Source organism: Hipposideros armiger, unplaced genomic scaffold (assembly GCF_001890085.2).
Source record: "Hipposideros armiger isolate ML-2016 unplaced genomic scaffold, ASM189008v1 scaffold_181, whole genome shotgun sequence".
In the NCBI taxonomy this organism is placed as follows: Eukaryota; Metazoa; Chordata; class Mammalia; order Chiroptera; family Hipposideridae; genus Hipposideros; species Hipposideros armiger.
Genome location: NW_017731531.1, coordinates 2,238,710 through 2,262,050, shown reverse-complemented (window position 1 = coordinate 2,262,050; position 23,341 = coordinate 2,238,710).

The window sequence follows — 23,341 nt, the reverse complement described above, 5'->3', positions numbered from 1 at the left end:
CTTAATAATATATTCTGCTAGCTTTCAGGACCTGAATCTGGTATTTCCCTCTCAGAAGGGAGAGAATGCTTGTTATCGATAGGCTTTAAGTGCAGAAATAGCCTATTACACGGATTCTTATGCCAGCCATTCTCCATCTTTTATGTAGAGAAATCTAGAGGAAATGTCCAAAATTGTAGCCAACAGGATTTATGTCAGCTCTTGGGAGGGACTTTCTGCCCCTAAGAGGTATTAAAAAGATCAGCACATTAAAATTCTCTACATTGAGGAATATTTGGTTGCCAGAAATTTGAACCAGTTGAAATATAAATTCTGGCCCAGAAAATAGATTTTTTTAAAAAAATGTATAATGACCTAGCCATAAATCAGAAGGATTTATTATGATTTGGGGAGCTGAAAACACTTTAGCATAAAAGGCAGTACCAGAGTTCAGTTTAGCTAAAATTTTAATAAATGAGTATAAATAGAGCAGTTTTCACACCCAAGTTTGGGTCTTGTTTTAGCAGCTTCTTATGATCAAAGTCATATGACAGGGAAAAGGAGCAAAGGGTCCTTTAAAACCAGTCAAGTAGCATCTCCTCTAAGAAGTCTTCCCTGATCCTCCCCTCACCAGACTGGAGTGGGCACCTGTAGTGGACAATGTCGTTTGTCACCATGTTTCCCTTCAGGACCAAGGCACTCACCATCCCAGTGGCCTCCTGGAGTATTGGCCACTGACAGCTCACAGCAGAAGCACTCCCCAGGAATGCCCTCAGCAGAAGGAAGCTACCTCACCCATGGGTATGTCCCCTCTCTGGGGGCTGCCTGCTTCCAATTACTGGTTGATGTGAGGGTATAAAGGTCCAGCCCCTTTACCTCGAAAGGGACAATAATAAATGGTTATCTCAGTTTCAGAACTTTCTGTGGGATCAGCTAAGGCCTCCATTGCAACTACATCAGAGTGCTACTTCTCCCTCTCTGTGACTTTTTTCACTCCCTCAGAGAAATCATTCATTCCTGAACACACTCCCCCGTAAACTTCATGCACTCAAATCTCAGATGCTCAGAATCTGTCTCTCAGTGAACTTGGCCTATGGCAGCATCTTTCTTCAGTGCTCCCAGGTCCCCGTATATTCTCTTTTTCTTGCAGCCCATACTCAAACATCAGCCAATTTATTAAAAACATATCCCAACTCTCATCACCTCCATGGTAACCATTCTGGTATGAGCCACCATTATCTCTCCTCTGGCACATTTGCAATTGGGACCTCCAAACTGGTTACCATACGCTTGACCTCCACCTTAACCTAGTAATGAGGGCAAACCTATCATAACATAATTCAATTATGTCATTTCTTTGCTCAAAACTCTTCAGTGGCTTTCCATCTTGTTAAAAAATAATAACGAAAACTAAAAATCCAAAGTCCTTACAATGCCTGTGGGACCTCCAAGACCTGGTCCTCTGCACCTTCTATGCCTTCGTGTCGTGTGTCCTCCTCCCTTGCTCCTTGAACACATCAAGCGTGCTCCTGTCCCAGGGTCTTTGCACTTGATGTTCCCCCTTCCTGGACTCCTGGGGACTCACTCCTTCTCTTCCTTTTGTTCTCTCCCAAAAGCTACCTTAACTAAGAGGCCTTCTCTAACCCTTATTGGAAGTTCCACAACTGCCACACTCTTCTCCCTTTTCTTGCTGGCGTTTCTTCGTAGCACTTATCACCAGCTAACATATTATATACTCATTTATAACCTGTGTCTTCCCAACATGGCAGCATGGGCTTGGACGTGCTTGTTGTTATAACCCCAGTACCAGGCTCTCCATAAGTATCTGCTGAATAAATTAATTTTATTTATTAAGGAGCTGGCATAGAAATCCATGCTTAGAACAATCAAACCATGCTCTGAAAGCTGGAGTGGTGGTGTTGACCCACATCGGCCAGTGTGCCAAAGCTCTCCTCCTTGGTGGCAATGTTGGCCTTTCCCTAAGGAGAGTGCTCGTGCAGGTTTCATATGTACCTGCACACACCCAAAGTCTAATTAGCAAGAAAGAAGCACACTCCTCTCCCAATCTCTGCTCCCACATTACTTAGCCCTGGTTGGTGGAATCCGGGGTTAGTTACTAAAACCAGCTCCTCTTGCCACTGTTGCAGCCTGGGGGCATCAGCAAAGGTGTGAAAGCTGACGTGATCTTTGTCTCACTGTCAATGGTTTAAGATACACGTGGCCCCTATGAATGTACTGGAGTTGCCATCCGCACCTTAATCCTGCATTCGCAGTCTTTCTGCAATATTATGGGCCTTGACACTTGCTTCCTTGGCCTCCGTGGCAGGCCCCCTTGGCACTTGCTCTCCGTGGGACTTCAGGGAGCTAGTATCTTTACTACCACTACCCTTTTAACGTTGGAGTCTTCCATAATAGCTTCCTTGCCATGCTTAGATCCACCTTTGTTCCTTCAGGCCGTCATCAGCCCTAACTGAGCAGCAGTCCTGACTGCAGGATTGGACATACAATAATTTGGATGGGAGGTAATCTGTGCCCCCACCCCTATTACTGGAGTCCTCAGGGTTCTGAACTTGAAATGGACTTTAGGCAGAGCCACCTTGATTTGTATGCAATTCCCAAGCAGGCTTTACATTGATTAATCTCAGAAAAAGTCAGGGGGCTAAATAAATAACAAAAGGAGGCCAGGTGTGGGGCAAGTTTCAGTAATTTGAAACCATTGATTTGGCTTTATTCAGCATAGACCAACACGGCCTATCCTGGCACATGGGAGCAGATTTTAGGGACTCTGAGAAAACTTATGAGGGATGAAATGACAACTCGATGAGACACAGAAATCTTCCCTGTCCCTCATCCTCCTCATATAACTAATAATCAAAACATTTGAATTTTGATTCTTGAATGTCTCTCTAATCTATCCCTTTATAACTTCCCCCACTTCTACTGTCATAATTCAGACCCTCAAATATCCCGTATGTATTAACAGAATAATAATTTGAAATACTAACCTTAGTGCTTTTGTTCCCATTATTATTTCTATACATCCCATCGTGTTTCCCCCATTAAAACCAGAACATAAAACCTAGGTATCCATTACCTCAGAGAAAGGTAGTTATAGCAAAAACGCAAAGAGAAACAAATAAGTTAATTACTGGTTTAACAGCGAAAGGCCTAGCCTAAACAATAAAAAGGATACTAAAGTGTAAGGTTTAACTGAGTTGGAAAAATTGGCAGAGTCAGAGAGAAAATTAATAATTGTGGATGCCTGTGTGGGGCTCTGAGAGGGGTTCCTACCTCTTACCTGCCTAGGCTAAGCCCAGGGGTGGGAAGGGGGTGATAGTTCTCCTCTTTAGTTCTGAGATCTGAGAGCAAGAGAACCTGTACCCACTTCCCATCTTCAGCCTGGGAAGATGACAACGTTCAGAGTTCTCCTGTAATCCACCAGGGAATGGAAACAGAGAGGCTTGTGTAATTGCGTAGGACAACTAGGCATAAGGCCTAACTCAGACCCACTGAATTGCCTACAGAGAGTGGTGGCCAGAGAGCCTCTAAAACAACGAGAGACCTAAGAAACCTTGCTATCTAGATGATGAAAAAGCCAAAAATGACTTGTGTGAATCAGTGACGTAGGCCAGATAAGAGCCTGGTTATCCCAGTAGAGGCCAGCAGGAATAGATGATAGCCATGGTTACTCTCCCCCATCCCCATCCTGTTCTTGCCCCATAGCTTGATGCTATATCACCCCTTCCCACACAGAACATAGATACAACCATGGAAAGAAGGAAAAGAAGGAGGAAAAACCTGAACCAAAATTAAAATTCTACCAAGAGTGGATTTGAGTTCAAGTTTCTATAAAGTTGAATTCAAATCCAATCTTGAGTTCATACCACATCTTGTGGCAAGGGATATTTTGCCAGCTGCCTAATGCTACTGCAGTAGTATCCTAACTGATTTTTCTATCCCTACTTCCTGCCCATCAGGTCTACACCAGGACCAGAGGGATGTTTATTAAACATGGATATGACCATGCCGCTACGTGTGAGAAGCCATGTTTTCAAGTAGGCAGATCTGGGTTCAAATCCTGTCTCTGCCAGATGCCAACTGTTCTCAGACAAGTTACTCAACCTGTGTGAGCCTCATTGTCCTCTCTTGTGAAATGGAATAATCTCAGGGCCTGCCTCATTGGACACCGTTAGGATTCTATGACATGATTTAAATCCTGGCACAGATTAGGTATTCAGTTACTATTGGCTGGTCCCTAATGTACTATGTGGCTGTCATCTCCTTGGCTTTTTGCCAGTGCTTCTCCTCTCCCACCTCCTAAAAGAAAAGCAAAGAACTCTTTGAACTATTACTTTATTCCTCGAGGCATCAGCTGGGCCGTCTTCTTCAGTGACCCTCCCAGGGTAGGCTTGGGGGTTCCTTGGTGGGAAGTCCTCAGTCTCCCAAGCTCAGCCTAATCATAGCACTCAACACACATCATCTGGTTACTTGTCCATGCTCTTCAAAGGCCAGAAGTAATCTTCCATCCCTGCAGTGAGAGCCCTGGGCTCCCTGACAACCTTGAGCTCCCTTTACTCCAGAGAGGGCCAGGAGCAAGAGGAAACTCTTCTGAAAGACAATGGTGGGGAAGGGGTCAGGGGTCAAGGTGAGGAAGAGGTGGGCTTGCAATCTTGCCCGTGGTTTCTATGAGAGACCTGTAAGGCCCATGGGCTCAGAGAAGCCTGGAACTCCAGCAGGCCGGGATAAAGGATTCCCGGGTTAACTTTCATCTTTGTACATGGTGCTTGTCCCTTTCATCCTTGAGCAGATCAAACAAAGCTCACTAATCAATGGCTTCCCTCCTTACCTTTCAGAGCAGATTATCAAACACAGCCTGCATCTCTCCCTGCTTCCCCCTCACCCTTCCTGTTTTGTAGTCAGAAGCATTTACTCAACAAGGCCCCGCCTAAGGCCCACTTCTGTCCCCCCTCCCAAGTACTTCAGGTATGGTTGTTGGTATAATTTCTTTAATTCAAATGCGTGTAGAGAAATTTCAGTACTCACTCACTGATACCTCCTGATATTTACCTCCCTCTTAGGCCCTTGGGCGGGGGTGGAATGAAGCACATACATTGTGATTTCCTGGCTCTTGTATAGAAAGCACCTGGAAAATGATAAATAGGGCCAGGGGTCCATCTTTGGATGAACCTTTCTGAGTCTATATCCCACTTTGTGTAACTAGAATATTATTTCCTACTACCTTACAAGGCCGAAGTGAGGATCAAGCAAGTTAATGGATGTCCAAGTTCACTAGGAAGTGTGGCTGCTGGATGCATATTGGGTTTGTCTAGTCCTTCTAATTCTTACATATTGGGAAAGACTCATGTAAGGCTTCTGGATGAGCTTGAGTCACCAATCTTCCCAGTTTGCGCTGGACTGAGGGATTTCCTGGGATGTGAGAATTTCAAGGGCTAAAAACAGAAATGTCCTAGGCAAACGTGGATGAGTTGGTCACCTTACAAAGAGGTAGCACTTGAGAATGGCTGTTATGGGCTGAATTATGTCCCTCCAAAATTCATATGCTAAAGCCCTCACCACCAGTAGCACAGAATGTGATTGTGTTTGGAGATGGGCCTTTAAAGAGGCAATTAGGCTGGCAGTGTGGCGTGTTGGTTAAGAGTTGGCTTGGGAGCGCTGGCTCTAATCATCAGGACCGTGGTTTGGATCCCACATGAGGGCCAGTGACACTGTGCCCTCTACAGCTAAGATGGTGAACGACGGCTTGACCTGGTGCTGGGCTGCCATGAGTTGCCGGCGATGGCATAGGCTGCAATGGGGCTGCCATGAGCCGTTGTGTGCGGCCGTACAGTGCCCAGCGACCGATCTGCCTCACCTGGGAAGAGTGCAATGATAATACCAACATGGGCCAGTGAAGCGACGTCCTCCACAACTAGATTGAAGAACAAAAGGACAGCGACTTGTCTGTTCCCCTCCCCCAATTCCCCAATAAAATCTTTTTTAAAAAAGAGGCAAATAAGTTGAATTGAGGCCCTTTGGGTAGGCCCTAACCAATTTGACTGGTGTCCTTATAAGAAGAGAAAATTTGGACACTAAAAGACACCAGGGACACACACACACACATACACCGAAAAGACCATGTGAAGACACTCCTGTGTTCAGAGCAGTGATCAGAGGAGATAGCCAGGGTGGGAGTGGTCACGATAGCCTGACATGTAGGAAATGCGTGGACGAACAGAGGTGGCTCCCTGGAGATGGGCACTCTGGGATGCCCATAAGGGGCACTTCTCAAGAATTTGAGGACCGGCCAAGTGGCTCAGTCGGTGAAGAGCCCAAGCTTTGAGCAACAGGGTCCCTAGTTCAATTCCCACATGGGCCAGTGAGCTGCGCCCAAGCTGAGATGCCACTGAGCTGCCAACAGGTGGCAGGATGGCTCAGCTGGTGAGAGCACGTGCTCCTAACAACAAGGTTGCCAATTTGACTCCCGAATGGGATGGTGAGCTACCCCCACCCACAACTAAAATTGAACACAGCACCTGGAGCTGAGCATCTGTGAGCTGCCGATGGGCAGCCAGGTCGCGACTAGACTTGGAGCTGAGCTAGCTGCACCCTCCACAACTAAGATTGAGGGACAGCAACTTGGCTGTTCTCCTTCCCTAATTCCCCAACACTGTTCCCCTTCCCCAATTCCTCAATAAAATCTTAAAAAAAAAAAAAAAAGAATTTGAACTCAGAATTTTTCCTGCCGACTAGATTTGTGTCCTCACCCATTGGAGCCCTGTCTTCTGATGGTGATAATAACTAAAGTAATACATAAACTCTCCATGTACTTTAAAAAAAGAAAAGTGAACACGCATGGAAGAAAGCTTTTTCACATAAGTCATACTCATAGAATAGCACTGGTTTCATCTTAGGAATTAGCAAACTTGGGCTCAGAGAGGGGACTTGGCTCATCAGAGGTGACAGAGCTTGGGGTTTGACTCCAGGGTCCAAGTACATTTTAATGGCAGCACACTGAGGCAATCCACAGTGGCACTAAATGGTGTCTGTTCATTTGGACAGGACTAAGAGCCTTTCTATGCCAGGTACCAATTAACTGCCAGGATAGAGATGTGGACAAGATCTGTCTCTGCTAGAGTGGCTCACAGGCCTCAGCGGAGATGGGCAGGTGAACTGTGAAAGTAGCAGCTGACAGGTGCCAGCAGTAAGGAAATGCAGTGAGGATGCAGACCATGGTCTGGGAAGGCTTCCCCCAGAGATGGTCCTTCAAGGCTAAGTGGGAAGTGCCAGAGAACAGAGGGAAGAAGCCGGCAAACAGAGACAATGAGCCTGCAAGGGAAGGAGACCTGAGGGAGAGGACGATCTGGGGCTGCTTGGAAGGCCCGAGCTTGAAGGGGTATTGAGAGTAGAATTGTTGGGCTGAGGAAAGTCGGGTTACATATAAGGGGGGCCCCATTCAGATTTTTGTTGAGGAAATTATAAGATTGGAGCTGTGCTGTGATCTGTGTCAAGCACCTCTCACTTTGTGCTGAAATCAGGCCACTTTCCTTGTCTCTGTTCCTCTACCCTGTTTTTGAGTTCCTGGGGGACTGACTTGTATTACAGTCTAGTGCCTGGCACAGTGTCTGGCATTCACTTGCTGAATGAATGAATGAATGAATGAATGAACGAACAAACTCTGCTACCTGGTTGCATTCTTTCCTATTTTGGCTTTCTTTCTTCTCCTGCGCTGTTTCTGATTTTAGTGGAGGTTTGAATGTGGGCTCTGCACACAGGCCCTGAGGCTGTGAGTCTGTGTGTGTGTATGTTTTACATCAGCCAAACCAAATAAACAAACACATGGCAGAACCCCAGGCGTGCTGCTCCTACACTTGGCACAGCCAGCTGGCACGTGGCGGCCCCTCCCCAGGCACCCCCGCTCCTCCTGCCAGAGTCAGGATGCCGCCTAGAGGCTCGGCTGTGGATTTGGGAAGCCCCCTCCCCCCTCCAGCAGCAGCAGGATCCAGGCACACACTGATACACGCCTTTTAATTAGAGGGAAATTAAAATTACTCCTGTCTTGAAACTCTGGGGAATTGGTTGGCAGCCCCTATGACAACGAGGGCCCACTGGCAGGGTGGTGACCACAATACCAGAGAGAGGACAGGGACCTGACCCCCACCTCTAACTGGACTTCCTGTTCCACCGTCCTCATTCCGCCTGGGCTAACTGCTCATTGCCTACTGACTGCCACAGGTGACTCCTAGAGGTTCCTTTTGAGGAGGTACCAGCTCTTTAGAATCCCAAGTCGAAATCAGGGCTCTCAGTCCAGTGCTCACCCCTTGAGGTCTCCTTGCATTTCCCCAAATCAGTAAATGGCTGCCCCATTGCCAAGGGCCCCAGGTCAAAAATCGGGGGCCTGATTCTAGACTCTTTCTCCTCATTCCACAGCCATAGTCACCAGGCATTGCCTGTTTTACCACCAAACTGCTTCACAAGTCCGTCTCCTTTTTTCCATTCCCTTGCTATGTCTTAGTTCATGTCCTCCTCATCTCTGTTTGGACTTGTACAACTACCTCCTACTGATCTCCTTGTGTCTAGTCTCTTTTGTCTAATCACTTCTCCTTTCCAGGCACCATATTAATCTTGCTAAATTACTGATTTGATCCACCAATCATTCCTTTACAAAAGAAAAGAAAAAGAAAAACCAACAACAAAAAAAACCCCTACATTTTTCCTATAACAGAAATTCTGTGTTCTTCTTCAATATTCTTCTTTAATAATACAACTCCTACTTTTAGATGTCTACTTAGATAAAGTCTACATTCCCAACTTCCTTTGCAGCAAGGTGTGGTCACATGATTCAGACTTGACCAATGAGATTTAACTAGAAATGGAGTATGCAAATTTTAGCAGTGTTTTTAAAGGGAAGTAACACACTCTTCATCATCCTTTCTTCCTTTCTGAAGGATGGAATACAGATACGGTGGCTGAAGCTGAAGTAACTATCCGAGGCCATAAAGTGACTTTGGCAATGGAGGTCATGCACAATAAAACAGAAACATACCATGGATCACCAAACAAACCCTGCCTTTTTCTTCCAAACTTTCACATGAGAAAGGAATGGACTTCTATCCTAATTAAGTCACTGCTATTTCAGGGTTTTCCAACACTCCAGCTGATCCTAATTCTAATGAATGAGCACCTACACAGCAGGGGTCCGGAACACAAATGGCACCAGGAGCCAGGTAGGTAACATGGCTCAGTGATGCCTTCAGGGAGCAGGTGGCTAGGAAAAGATTTGTTTAGTCATTCATTTTTATGCATTTTGTCATTGCTTTTTATTTTAACAAGTATTTATAAAGCCCCATTATGTGCCAGGCACTCTTTGGCACTGGGAAAGCAAAGACAAATCAGTCCCTTCTTAGAGAAGATCCAGCCTGGTTGGGGGAAGACATTTTAAGCAGAGTAATATAGAAAAGTGTTATGGAGATTGTAATAATTAATGTACAAATAGCCCCGAAGCACAAAAGACATTGAAGTTAACCTAAATAAAGATCTAAAAACAAAAAGTTCGGGCAGGCCAAGTGGCGTGTTGGTTAAGAGTTGGCTTGGGATGCCAGCTCTGAGCAGCAGGGCCCCGGTTCGGATCCCACATTAGGGCCAGTGATGCTGCGCCCTCTACAGCTAAGATGGTGAACAACAGCTCGACCTGGAGCTGGGCGTCTGTGAGTCGCCAGCGATGGAGTCGGCTGCAGTCCCTGCTGCAGTGGGTTGCCATAAACTACTGTGAGTGGCCGGCAGCCAGTGTGAGTGGCCGACAGCCGGAGTGAGCCGCGAACAGCCTCCGTGAGCAGCTGTCTGGTGGCCGGAGACCGATCTGCCTCACCGGGGAAGAGCGCAATGATAATACCAACATGGGCCAGTGAAGCAATGTCCTCCACAACTAAACTGAAGAACAAAAGGACAGCAACTTGTCTGTTCCCCTCCCCGATTCCCCAATAAAAAATCTTAAAAAAAATAAAAATGAAAACAAAAATTTCAAAGACAAGGTAACCTCCCTCCCAAAAGATGAGTAGAGAAGGAAATTCTATATAAATGCAAGTTAGGAGGATTCAATTTTCTGCTGTTGCAATTCCTTTTCCTTTCAAGGAATTGCAAACAATTTGGTGGAATAGAGCCCAGGGGGAGAGGCATTAGTGCAGCCTAAGAAACTCTAGGACTTGGTCAGGGTTCATTCTTCAGCCTTTGTTCTCACTGAGTCTTTTAGAGGGTTTGATGATACTTGGGGATCCTTCCTTGCCGATAGCATCGCAGTGCAAAAGACTTCATGTTTAGGGACTGCAGGCATGTCTGAAGATCTAACACATAGTAGGCCCTTAGTAAAGTTTGGTGTAGTAAGAGAAGTCTCCCTGAGGGTTTTTGTCTCTGTGCTACTCTCCTGATCCAACACCCCAAGGAAAAAGTCCCAGGGATTTGGGTGATATTAAAAATAGGTAACAATCCAGTGTCGACGAGTCTAACAAATCAGGTCAGAAACAAGGTGTAAAAAACCCGTTTGGCACTGTCTGTGTGGACCCAGTGCACATCAGCCCTTTAAAATAACAGAGTAAAAGTGGCTTACCTGCATTTTTGGTGAGCCCTAAAAGAGAATGTCCAGAGCAGGAATTACAAAAGTGCAAGGGGCAGAGATGGTGGCCTCTCACGAATTCTCACTTTGCACTCATTGCTACTTACTCTTGGGCTGCGTCCCTACCCTAATTTCACTGTAGTCTGGTGGAGTCAGTTACCAGGGATGGGCTGGGGGACCTGGAATCTCGAGCAGGTCAAACCATCACTGACTTTCCTAAGGGGCTCGGAGCCCAGCTCCCCACACAACCATCCTTTTCACTGTTCAAATGGGGCAGCAAATTCCCTCTACAGACTTGGCATGGCACGTCCCTTTTCTTTTACAATTTTCTGGGCTCCAAACCGTCCTGAAGATAATCACAAGGAACACATACCTGACATATTTTCCCCTCTGAAGCGTTTTTTTTTTCCTGGGAAAACTCTTTTTCTCATGGGAAAATTCTTTTCAGAAAAATGCCTGAAGAGAATAGAAAAGAACAAGGCTGAGCTGCCTTCGTCAGCCCAGAAGGACGTGGAAATAACTCCTCCAGCTGCTCGTGTCTAAAAGTGGAAAGCTGAGACCCAGAAAACTGGAGTGGGTTGCCTAAAAACACACAGAACGCTTGAACCAAATTTTTCAGTCGTTTGAAGTGTATGTACATTCCATTCTTTTCTCTGCCTACACTTTGTAAGTGTGTTTTGAACAGCTAGAACAGTTATCCACCTGCCACCATTAACCCCAGGCATGGTCCCTGTAAGGTGAGAGGGCGATTTAGAGGACAGAGCCTGCTGGGAGCCTGTTTGGTCCAAGTGTGTCAGTATACCTGACTACCTCTGGAAAGGCATGTGGAAGGAGAGGCTGGGGTGGTGGTCAGAGAAGCAGCTAGGCGCTCAGGAGCAAGGGGCGGTGGTGACAGTGGTGGTAGGGGTGAGGCTGGTGGGGGGATAGGGGTGGGTGGGGGGTGTTTGTTGGGCTTTTCTTTCCAGGTCTGCAAGCTTTGAACCTCTGGGACCCCCGCAGATGGGCAGCAGAGTTGGGAGCATTTACATTTGTTTTTTGACTTTGATTTTTTGCCTTTTAAGTGTCGTGGAACGTCTTTTTGGCTGGAGCCTAAGAAAATGAACACAACGATGGGGCTTCAATACTACGAAACCCATTTCTTCTCAAACCCCACTGGTGGTCTTACTGGATTCCCATGTGTCATTTTTGGGCCCGTCTTCCCTCTCAGTTTTCCCCATCTACAAAGCGGGAGGGTGGGACTAGTCCAGTGATTTTTCACACTGCACCTTTTTATAGCAGAAGTTCACCTTTTTCCCCTAAGACTCAGAGCACAGCACAGCTAGCTGCCCTGACTGAAGCTGGAGATTAGGACCTCTACTTGTAGACAACCTGGAGGTCTTCTTCCTGGGGGAAGCTGACCCCCAGATCCCCAGGGAAACCATGGGAGCTGCAGTTTGAAAACCTCTGGACTAGATGGAACTATAGGCCCCTTCGTATTTCCCTTCCTAATTCTAAAGCTAAGTCCTATCTATGTGTTAGGGAGGGCAGAGACTCTAGTCCTTCGATAAATGAACTGACTGCATGTAAGAAATGACACACGATTGTCCCCAGTGATAGAGTAACTGCCTCTCTTTCTTTCAAGTCTTGTTCCCTGTTATGTCTCCATGTGACGACCATGCACTCTAGCCAAATAGAAATATTTAGAGATCCCTGAATGTGACATTTTCATTAGTTCATGCCCCTATAAATGCCCTTCCTTCTACCTGTATACGGATACAGTAAAACCTTGGATTGCGAGGAACATGGTTTGCAAGTCTTCCACAAGACAAGCAAACATTTCTAATACGTTTTAACGTGGTAATCGAGCGATGTCTTGCAATATGAGTAGTTTGTTTCCAGAATGAATTATGCTCGCAAACCAAGGTATTACTGTATTTGTTTTTAAACTGGCCTTGATGGCACTTCTTCTCTGAAGACTGTCCCAAATCCCACGCCCCTTTTTTGTGTGTGCACGCGTAACACTCTGGAGCCACCTATGCCATAAGATGGCACACAGTTATTGATGACTTGTTCCCTCAACGCTTCCATTAGAGGGCCATATACCTTATTTTTTATTTTCTGGACTTCTCATGGTATCTTGCACATAGTAGATATTTTAAAATATGTACTGAGTGGATAGATAAAGGAATGAGGGACCCAGGTGCTGGCCTTTCATCGCCACAGCTTCGACATGACTATAATCATGGAGTCATTTCCGTCTTTCTCTCCTTGGTGTTGCCTGATTTCCTCCTCCATGATATTTCCTAATATGCAACTCTAAGAATCAAAGGCCTTTTAAATGTAAGGCTGCCCTCAGCTTGCTTAATACTACCAGCCTCATCTTCCAAGGATAGATCAGTAGGATCAAAACTCAAAACACACAGGGCCATTTTCCTCCAGGGAAGTCATGTAGCATAGATTGCAAAGAAAGGATCTCTCACCTGTTGGCCCCCTACTGTGTGAAGGATGCTTATGCCAGTAGGAGGACCAGGAACCCACCCTGTTTATCTCATTAGCCCTGCCTACCACCACCCTGCACATCCCCAAGGGGGCAGAGGGGAAAGCATTGGGTTTTTGCACTTTAATACATCAAAGTATTGGTAACCAGAGGACCCCTGTTTAAAAAGTTTGTTAGCCTTGCGCAAGCTTCTCTGAGAATTACAAGATGAACAAGGACAAAGCACTTGCCTTCAGAGATCACTTCCAGTTGCAGTAGTGAGTATCCAGGTGCTGCATCATGGTGGCTGTGTTCCCAAGTGTCCTGAGACAGTGGTGCAGCCTTGGTGCTCAAAGCCAACCATCACTGGGCAGGGTTTCGGCTGTACCAGCCCTCACTTGCTTCCTGCCTGACCCTCCTCATTGTCTATCTTTCTCATTCAAAGTGTGAGTTACCTGATATCATCTAATAAGTCCCTCTGTGTTTACATTAAAAAATTAATGGGATTTCCCAACTTAGACTCAAGGGGCAACAACTCAGAACAGAACTTACAGATTAAAGCACAGTAGATAAAGCCTGGACCCTTCAGAAATAGGATGAAAAAGAAGGAGGAAGGGGAACTAAGGTGGAGAGGGACACCTGAGAGCTCCATTCAAGGTGAACTTGAAAGGACTAGAAAAAGACCTAAGAACAGTTACAAAACAATGATTTTGCACCTTCTTCTTTATTCCCGATGGCTTAGGAGAAAGAAATACATACTCTTTATGGTGATCGACTAAGCACTCATGCCATCCAGCCATTGCAGGACTAAGAACTGGCTTTGTAGGCCAGCTGAGTGGCGCGTTGGTTAAGAGTTGGCTTGGGATGCCAGAGGGCCCTGGTTCGGATCCCACATGTGAGAGCCAGTGACACTGCCCTCCACAGCTAAGATGCTGAACAACAGCTCAACCTGGAGCTGGCCTGCCATGAGTCGCCATGATGGCGTAGGCTGCAGCCCCTGCTGCAGTGGGTTGACATGGGCTACCATGTGTAGCCAGTAGCCAGCATGAGCGGCCGTCCAGAAGCCGGCGACTGATCTGCTTCGCCATGGAAGAGCGCAATGATGGTGCCAACTTGGGCTAGTGAAGCAATGTCCTCCACAACTAGACTGAAGAACAAAAGGATAGCAACTTGTCTGTTCTTCTTCCCTCAATTCCCCAATAAAAGTCTTAAAAAAAAAAAAAAGAACTGGCTTTGTGTTTCCTCATGTCATTCTCACAACACCCCTCAGAATAAATTAGTTAACACCATTCAGAGCACAAATGGCCTTTCCCCCATGGCCTCTTGCCATCTGACTGTTCCTGGAGGCCAGGACCTTGGGCCAGAAAGTGAGGGGCAGGTAAAGAGCTAGAGGAAAGTTGTGTTCTGATATTGGAAGAGTAGTTACGCTAAGCTTCCTTGTGGTGACAGTACTTCCACCATTGAGAAGTCTATCAGAGGGAGACAGGAAGAGGCACTGTCCTCAGAAATTTAGTCGAGAGGCTAGTGAATCCTCTTGAGCCCCTTCTCCATCCCAGGCCAGAGTTCAGATCCTGACAGCACACTGAGCTTGCACCATGTGCCAAGCGCGGTGCTATGCTCTGGGACATCAGGAGTGAACCACGACATTCCTGCTGTCAAGGGTCTGGTGATCCGATATACTGTAGCCGGGCATTCCTGGGACCTACATCTCTCCTCACAGATGGAATTCTGAGCCAAAAGTGACCGAGAGGGAATCTTCCCGTCCCTTCCTACTTTTATCCTCATCCTCTGTTGTCCACTGACTTGGTTGTGTTTTAGTCTGAGCTGAAACTATTTGCAGTTCATTCTCAGTCTTTCATCTGCAGTTGCTCAACCTTACTTTGCCTGCATCATTTTACTGACCTCATCAGCTGTGCTTACATGACTCCCTTGTATTTACATTGCTGTATCCTCTTCTGTGCTTGTTTGCCACAGAACCAGCATGTGGAAATGCAACTCCAGCAAGATGGGAACAGACTATTGTTCTCTCCACGAATGTCCCCATTAATAACCAGGGCAAGGAAGGATCCCATTAAATGAAATAATATATAAAATGTGCTAAGATTGTGTCAGACGCATAGGAGGCACTCAATATATGAGTATGTCAGTCGTTATCATTAGAAATCTGTATCTTTCATTGACAGTTACCTGGAAGAAGTCCATTATTCAGAAGGCCATCTTGGCTCTTATCAAATGGCCCTTTGACTGTAGCAGCTGGGGTTTGGGCCACCTGCTTCCTGGTGCTGTTTGGTTTCCCTGCTTAGCATTTTCATTCCCACCTCCAAGAAGGTCATATCTGCTCTTCACTCACCAACCCACCCTTAACCTTGAACTGTTAATGGGAGCAGAGAAATGTGCATTTCCTATTAAATGTTAACTACACATTGAGAACAGTGTGGGACCATTTATCCACTCAACAGATATTATGAAGACACTGTGTTGGGAGCTATGCTAGGTGCTGGGGCTACCGGGGATACATAAATCATAGCCCCTGCCCTTCAGAAGCTCCAATATGTAAAGAAAATGGTGTGTGTTAACTAAATCCAGGTATGAGCAAAGTGTTCTTTTGCATTATGACAAGTGTTCTGGACACTCCTATTAAAATGAAACTATTCCACCTACAAAGAAGAACCAGCAAAATCTCTCCACTTTCTCCAGAATCAAAACAAAATTGCATGGTATTTACTGCAGGTTGGAGAATTGTTAAACAGCTATTAACTCACTCCGCTCACCACCTTCTATGGGAAAGAGCTCTTTTTTCCCCATTCCAGGTGGGCATAACCATATGACCTGCTTTGGTAGAAGTTGTAGTGTTTAATTTCTGACCCTAGGCTTTGAAAAGCATCCTGTGTCTTCATTTACTGCTCTGAGAGCTTCAACCACCTCCATGAAAAGAACACCCCTTCCCATAGCTGCTACCCTCTGGCCTGGGCCAACAGTGAGATGTGTGGTGCAAACTTGAACTTGCCCCTCAGCATGAAGCAGAGCTATTGTAGCAACCCGAAGATGCACGTGCAAGAAAATCAATGCTTATATTTTTATGTGCTGAGATTCTGTGGTTGTCACAGAGCAACAGCTGACGAATGCTGTCTTCAGGACCCCTTGCTCTATATGACTTCCCCCATCCTCTCCCTCCAACCACGTCGAACCACTCCCCTGTTCCCAAGTCTGCTGGGTGCGGAGTTCCCTCTGTCTGGACTTGTCGTCTGCTCCTCTTCATCATTCAAAGTCAGGATCAAGTTTCACCTTTGCTATGACACCCTTCTTAATCCATCTTTCCTTGCACCAAAAAATTAAGATGATGATGATGATCATGATGATAATAATATTGTTATTAGTGGGGATTTTTTGGGTGCCTACTCCATATCAGATTTTTGTTCTCCTCCCTCTGTTACTCCCCCCCCTCCCCCAGGCTCTTTATCCAAATCCATCTAAGGCCCTTGCCAGGTTGTGTTGCAATTGACTGGTGAGGAGGCCTGCCCACCCCCTACCCCCATGAGCTATGCCTCTTCCAGGACAGAGGCTGTCTTTTTCATCCTTATGTCTGGGTGTGAGGACAAACAAAAAGCGTCAGTTGACTTCAGTCTCCCTACGAGCAGCTGTTGACAGCATACATGGCTAGTTCCCTGGTTGAGAGAGAAAGCAACCAGAGGGCCCACAGCTGGAGCTGATGCTCTCGCACCTGCACGCCTGGCCCTGCCCCAGCTCCAAACCAAACCTGACCAAGGCAGGAAGTCCTTAAGCATCTTCAGAACCTAGTGCAATGGGGCTTAGTGTTTATTGACCTCATCTGTGGGTCATTTCCCCTGCACTGAGTTCAGGATTTCACTGTTTTTCCTGAGCCACCTCTCTGTTGGCCTAATTTAGAAGGTGGTCTGTGTTACCACAGGGCTTCTGGGTCGCCTCCCTCATACCTCTCACCAGCAAAAGCACTTCCATAAAACTCAGGTTTAGAGCTGGGCTTTCTTGTTGGTGCTGCCGGTACAGGACAGGCTTGTTAGGTCCCACGTTCTGGTGGCTTCTGCAGTCACTAGGTTCCTCTAAGGAGGAATCCAGCTTATACAGCTACCTCTCTAGTCATTGCACTTCTGCTCCTGGTCCCCATCTGGTCTCTGGGGCCTGCTCCAGATACCAGTCACCTCTGAGTTTGACCAATTGAGTATAAAACCCCCACTAGGATTTGCTGACTGCAGCCACCACTAAACACACAGCTCTTTGAGGGCAGGGACTTCAGCCCAGAATGCAGATAGGGCCTGTCTCACACATGCTTCTGAAAACTATTGACTGAATAAATGAAAGCAATGAATGACCAGCCTCAGAGCCCACCTTCTAGAGGATAAGGGAACCACAGTGAGCAAAGCATTTGAGGTTTTTGACTGAAATCTCGTTTTTGTCTCTCTCTTATTTTCGCCTCTGTCTCCTCAGCTCCCTTGCTGATCCTAACAATTCCCATCTCGGCCTCAGGCCTCCTTCTCTAGCACACCACCCCCATCTCCCAACCTCCTACTCGTTTCCTGCCTCCCTTATTTGGACTGGTTCCCTGTGGCACAAGGCCGGTGTGGAAAGGTTAGCCAGTGGGGTAGCATGCTCCCGCCTGGTGAGTTCTGGGACCCTCATCCTTAGGTCCTGCCCTCCCTGACAGCCGCTGGTAAGATACCCTAGCCATTGATACTGTGTCTCCAGGACTCAACGCTCAACCATGACAAGGAAGGGCTACAGCACTGGGCACTTGGCCTGTGCTCACCGGCAGAACCTCTGCCTTTAGCCCCTGCATCCAATTCAACTGCACTCCTTGCTCCTCCCCAAACCATCGTGCTGTGAGGATTGAGGGCTGGGGACTGCGAGGCTTTGGTGAAACGCCGCACCTCCCATTTTGCTCTCTAACATCCTGGTAAGCAGCCCGGCCTCATTGCCAAATTCTGAGATGGATCAGAGAGAGGGAGAAAGCCCAGAAATCCTATCCCTCCTGGGGTCTCAGGTCCCCATCCTCACAAGACCCTGAAGCACATAATTCTGTTAAGAACCCTCAATACAAGATCCCACCCCATCTGGAGAAGGGGAGAGAAGTCTGAGACCACCCTGGCAAGAGAAAGACTCCTTCAGAGGGAGCATAGACCTGGGGCCAGCGAGGGCTTCAGAGGGACACCAAAGGGCAGACAGCACAGGGAGCATTTCTCTTTATTCAAGAAATAGCTCTGGCTTTCTCAGCTACACTCAGATCCAATCAGCTGCTGAGGAGTCCCCAGCTCAGAGCCCTGAGCCCCTAGGACACAAGGCTGTGGAAGAGGAGAACACAGCTTGGACCACTGTGCATCACACAATCTCAGAACCTCGCTTGCTGCAAGGGCCAGAGACACATTGCAATTCAGCCAGTCCTCTGAAACACCTCTGAGAAGAGGTCATCCACCTTAGAATACCTTAGGTGACAGAGACCTCACTACTACCTTGCAAGGCCATACACACCATCTTCACATATTATATTCCCCCTCCAATTGAGCTGACATACGCTTCCATGTAAGGCAAAGTGTTAAACTATCTCTCAGCTCTTCCATCTGAGCTCCCAAGATCCCAGCTTTGGGAGCATCAGAGCCCCTCAGGTAGTCTACTAATCCCCAGTTTACTACACTCGTCTAAAGCAGCCAGAATTCTATTTCTCTTTAAATGTCCCTTTGGGGCTAAAGAAGAGTATCTGATGAAGGAGGTAATGTTGTGAGTTAGGTCATTGAAGCACCCCGATGTCTTCAAGGTGTTTATTTATGCTTCCATCACCGCAGCCTTAGTTTGCTGGCTCCCTCCAACTCTGGGTGGGTGCCGAGCCTGTAGTAGCAGAGGGCAGCCCCCACCCCACCATTCCCCTGTGGCCCCCTCTCCATGGCTATACAAACACTTCTCATCTCTAACACCCTTTTGCCACCAGGGCTGCTTTTTTTACATGCAAATTTCCCATAAAATCCTTCAAATGAAAACAGGTACTTTTCATTTTGCTCCCATAAACAGACACTTTCTAAATATTTAGACATCTGTATATAATGCCCTTAAACTGTTTGTTCTGAAGCATAAATAGGTATCTCCATGTTTGAGTTAGTGTCTGATATGTTTCTCATTTAAGGAGAAAACATAAAAAATAATTGGAATAACTACAGCCAGGAACAATGCTTACACAGCATGTCAGTGTCTTTTATTGTGTCTTAAAGTAAAAGCTTCAATTGTCGGAGTCTTTCCCTCCCCATCAAACAGACCTCAGCTCTTGCTTTTAACCCTTCATAGGACTTGGCATCTCAGCGCCAGGGACACCCAGCAAAGGACCCCCTTATTACGGCTCGATTTGCTATCCAGTTGTACTCATAATGCGTAAGGGCAGCAAATTGATGCCTCATTCCTCACCCTTAACTTTTCATTTAGGTGAACAAGTTCCTATTTTACTCCTAAGGAGGGAAATGTACCACCCCTTTCAGCCCCTAATTGCTCCTCAAGGAGCAGATGAAATGGTGAAAGAGGATGTCAGCATGTGCAGATCTACCCCTCTGAGTTCTGTCTTCTTGAAGCCTACCAGGAGGGCCTGGGATTGTCCATCTACCTCTGCCCAGAACTGGGTGGGGAAGTTAGCTTCAGAGGGGAGTTAAATAAGGGAGCCAGTTTAGGTAGAGATCAAAGCTATTTTCTCCAATCAGCTTTCATATATATATATATATATATATATATATATATATATATATATATATACACACACACACACACACACACACACACACACACACATATTCAAAAATAGGTATACACATTTTAAGAAAGGAAAAAGAAAAAAAAACTGTATTAAAATTGTAATACTCAATATATACTGATAACAAAAGATGAATAGAAGTCATGCATATCCATTTTTTGGCACCCCTGGTGTATACATATATTTTAATCTCCATCTCTCTGACTCTAATGGCTTTCTTAAATGGTCTGACCTACAGTGTGAAGAGAGGTGGAATTAGTATTCCCCCAAAATTCATACTCCCAAATAGGGTATTCCAAGTCCCCTGAAGCTCCCCGCTAAACACACATGAAATGTTAGGGTTTTATTGCATCCTTAAAAGGGGCTTACACAAGATCACTGTGAATGGATGGTGTTTCAAGAGACCTGATCCAAACCCTCACTGGATTGCCTTTAATCGCCCTGCCAAACTGTTCTCTAGTCTTGCTTGGACCTCCCAGTGATGGGACATTCTCTCCTTTAGGAGGTAGCCTCTTCTACTGTTGGACAGCTCTTACTGCTAGAACTTATTTTTAGCGGGCTGACATTTCCTATACTGTCTACCCACTGGCCCTACTATGGCCTCCAAGTTCATGTATTAAAGCCTTAATCCCACTGTGATTATATTTGGAGGTAGGGCCTTTGGGAGATAATTAAGGTTAGAGAAGGCACAAGGGTGAGGCTCTCATGATGGGATTAGTTCCCTTATATGAAGAGATATCAGAGAAGTTGTTCTTTTCCCATTTCCACAAGCAAAGGTCATGTGAGCACACAGCAAGATGACATCACCTACAAGCCAAGCAAAGAAGCCTCGGAATGAAACGTACCTTTCTGGCACCTTGATCTTGGATGTCTGAGCCTCCAGAACTGTGAGAAACAAATTTCTGTTGTTTAAACCACCCCAGTCTATGGGTTTTTTTTTTGTTATTGGAACTTGAGCAGACTAAGAGAGGATCTTTTCATTCATTCTTTCACTTATCAGACATATAATGAAACACCAGTTGTGTAAGACACTCTGCTGGGTGCTTGAGATTAAAGTAAAAATGAGGAAGTTTCCATTTCTGCAGAGTCAGTTTGGAAAACAGATGAAAATGCCAGTAATTTCAGCACAAAGTACACTTTGGTATAAAGACTCCTGCGATAAAGACAGAGAGGACCCAGCAGAAGGATCTGTTTGCGTCTGAGGCGAGGCCAGCATCTGTGTCCACAGATGATGAAGGCAAACCATGCAATCTTCCTTCCAGGGTGGATTTGATCTCCTCCAGAAGGTGGGGAGCAGGACAGGCCATTCCCACAATGCACTGTGGGCCCAGAGCCCCAGCCTGGAGGAGAGCCCAGAATCCCATGAGAGCCCAAACATTTGCAGAGTCAAGGAGTGGGGCTGCCCTCTCCAGTTGGGGAGCAGCTGCAGGCCCGATAGTGGTGCCCATGTCTCATGTACTCCCTACGTCTCATGCAATGCCCTACCATCTGTCTCAATGAAGCAGCCAGAAGGATCCTTCTAAAACATTAGATCATGTTGCTCTTTATTACATAACCCTCCACAAGCTCCAGACCACTCAGAGGAAACGCTAAACACTTCCAGTGTCCAGTGAAGATGATATGATCCTGCCCTCATTACTTTTCTGATTGTTCTCTTACTCTCCTGGTCACCCACTCCTCTCAGCCACTCTAGCCTCCTTACTAAAATCCCCCAGGTATGCCCCTCCCTTAGGGCCTCATCACGGGCTGTTCTGCTGGGGACATGTGTTTTCCCCCCAGATGTCTGTGTGATGCACACCCTCCCCTCTAAAGTCTCTGTTACAATGTTACCTCCTTAATGAGCCATTTCTGGCTATGCCTTTCAATACAGAACAGCCCCACCATCCCCTTTACTCACAGCTCTCTTTGTTTTCTCTTAACAGGTCTCATTTTCTGAAACACTTTATTAGTTTATTATGTCTATTTCTATTGTTGCCCCTTTCTCCACTACACTCAGACACACAGATACACACACACACACACACACACACACACACACACACATACACACACATGTAAGTTCCTGAGTGCACAGATTTTTATCTGGTTTATTCATTGATATGTTTTAATTATCTAGAACTGTGCCTGGCACAGAAAGGGTACTTGCAATGGACTGATTGTGTTCTCTCAAAATTCATGTTGAAGCCTTGACCCTCAATGAGGTGGTATGTGAAGATGAGGTCTTTGAGAAATGATTAGGTTTAAATGAGGTCATAAGTGTGGGGCCTCCCTGATAAGGTGGGTACCCTTATAAGAAAACAGCTTCTCTCTCTCTTTCTCCCTCTTTCCCTCTTTTCTGCCTTCCCTCCTTCCCTCCTTTCCTCCTTCTCTTTCTCCCTCCCATGTGAGGACACAGCAAGAAGGGAGCCATCTGAGAGCCACGAAGAGCGTCCTCGCCAGGCACTGAATTGGCCAGCCCCTTGACCTCGGAATGAGTACACCATCACAGACCTGGCATCTTAACTTCCTGAGAGGAACACTAGGCTCTATATATTTATTTGAACTCCAAGGGGTATTTGTTATAGATTGAGTTTCCAAAAAGCTTGACTCTGAGACAGAGCCTAATATACAGGATGTATATTAAGGTGTGTTTGGGTTCCTCACTTGGGTAAGGCAGGGAAAGAAAGTAGGAGAGGGCAGAGGGAGAAGTCTAGCTGTGATGCCATCCCAACAAGAGTGGGAGCTGTGGGGATATAGATGGAATGGCCCTTCAGAGTCGCCCTGATTGGGCTGAGATGGCCAGGCCATCTCCTGTGCTGATCAGTCACTGAATGTGGGCTTGGTGAAAAGATCTGTGCAGCTGGGGCAACAAGTCCTTCCCTGAAGAGGGAACAAGAAAGCACATCCCAGCATCCACACAGCATCTTCTCCATCCAACAGGCCTTCAGCCTCAGTTTCCATTCAGTGTACTACCTATCCAAGCCCACTTTCGACCCTAGAATATTTGGCCATGGCCCCACAATTGTCCCATTCTTCCTGACCCCTCCTCTTGGGAAACAGGATAGAATCACTGTGTCCCAGGTCCTTGGCTGGTGTCATGCTCTGAATAGGATAGCCATTTCACACCTGAATGCCAATATCTGTTGGACTTTAAGCATCACTTGCTGCTTAGAAAATACAGCTTTGTTCATCAGCTGGAACCTACCTCCTTGGACACCGACCCCAGCTAGGATAAAGCTTAATTTCAATACCTATGGACTATGTACTGGGTCACCTGTCAGGTCACCAAGCCCTCCACAACCTAGTTAATTCTTCAAACCTTCTCTCTGTTTATTGGGGCTTGAGTCTGGGTTCATTCCATCCTCAAGATTTTTACCAATAATAATAATATCAATATCTGTCATTTTTATGATACCTTATGATTTACAAAGTACTTTACCACCCATGCAGAGCACCCCTAGAGGATGAGCATCAATCCTGTTTTCCTTCTCTATCTGAAGTTCAAGGTGATATAATGACAGGGCATAGCCCGACAAGTGGAGGTGGGGTGTGAACTCAAGGG